Source organism: Bison bison, unplaced genomic scaffold, assembly GCF_000754665.1.
Source record: "Bison bison bison isolate TAMUID 2011002044 unplaced genomic scaffold, Bison_UMD1.0 scf7180017851926, whole genome shotgun sequence".
Lineage (NCBI taxonomy): Eukaryota > Metazoa > Chordata > Mammalia > Artiodactyla > Bovidae > Bison > Bison bison.
This window is the reverse complement of record NW_011482499.1, coordinates 520865-521674: the sequence shown is the minus strand read 5'-3', so window position 1 is coordinate 521674 and position 810 is coordinate 520865. Positions and strand designations below refer to the sequence as shown.

The following is an 810-nucleotide window of genomic DNA, read 5'->3' as shown; positions in this document are numbered from 1 at the left end:
CTGAATTAAGAGTAACTACGAAACCTGGAATCATAATTTCAATTCAGCTGTTAACTTGAAGGTTCGCAGGACAAATAAAAGCTTAGGGAATCGAAGATGATGCTGGGGAAGGGGGTGCAGAGAGAGTACGAGAAAGATGCTGGTCCATTCCGAGATGATGCAGGAATGACATGGCACCTGGACAACACAAGTCCCAGTGCACCCCCCTCTCAGAGTCTCTGCCTCGGTTTCTCTCACGTATGCCTGGAGCTGTGAGTAGGTGCACACGCAAACAAAACCACCTTTTATTGTTGGACTCCTTAGGAAAACGGTGGGGAAGCGTCGCGGGTTAAAGCCTCACCACAACAAACGATTTCTTTCTCCTCGAACCCCGCCTCCCCTGCTAGGGGCAGGCGACGACTGTCTCGAACAGTAGACAGCTGACAGGAGCCGAAAACCAGGGCGAGAAGGAAAGCATCTCCAAGGGGGGAGGGGCAGGGAAATGAACCCCACAGCCTCGCGGAGAGCCCGGGGAGGCTGACAGGAAAAGGAGGAGGATATTGAGCCGGGAAAACAGAAAGGGGACTGGGAAGCGCCCGGGAGCGCTACGCATTCAGGCCGTCCCCCGGGCTGGCGCGCACCGGGCGGGAGGGGGAAGTCATCCTGGGGCGGACCCCCTCCCCGACTCCCAGACCGGAGGACGGGGAGGAAATGGCTTTGTATCGCAGGATGAAAGGCAGACAGGAGGGCCACCAGGCGGGGAGGGACAGAGGATGCCCGGAGCCGGGACGACCCCGCCCGCCCTCACTGACACTGCCGCTCTTCCCTCCG

The 810-nt window shown here is 58.5% G+C and overlaps 1 protein-coding gene across 7 annotated transcripts in view; it reads right to left on the bottom strand.

Moving 5' to 3' along the window:
- The window catches only part of DNM3 (dynamin 3), a 643298-nt gene that overhangs the window by 641880 nt on the left and 608 nt on the right, over nt 1-810 (bottom strand). The window lies entirely within an intron of this gene.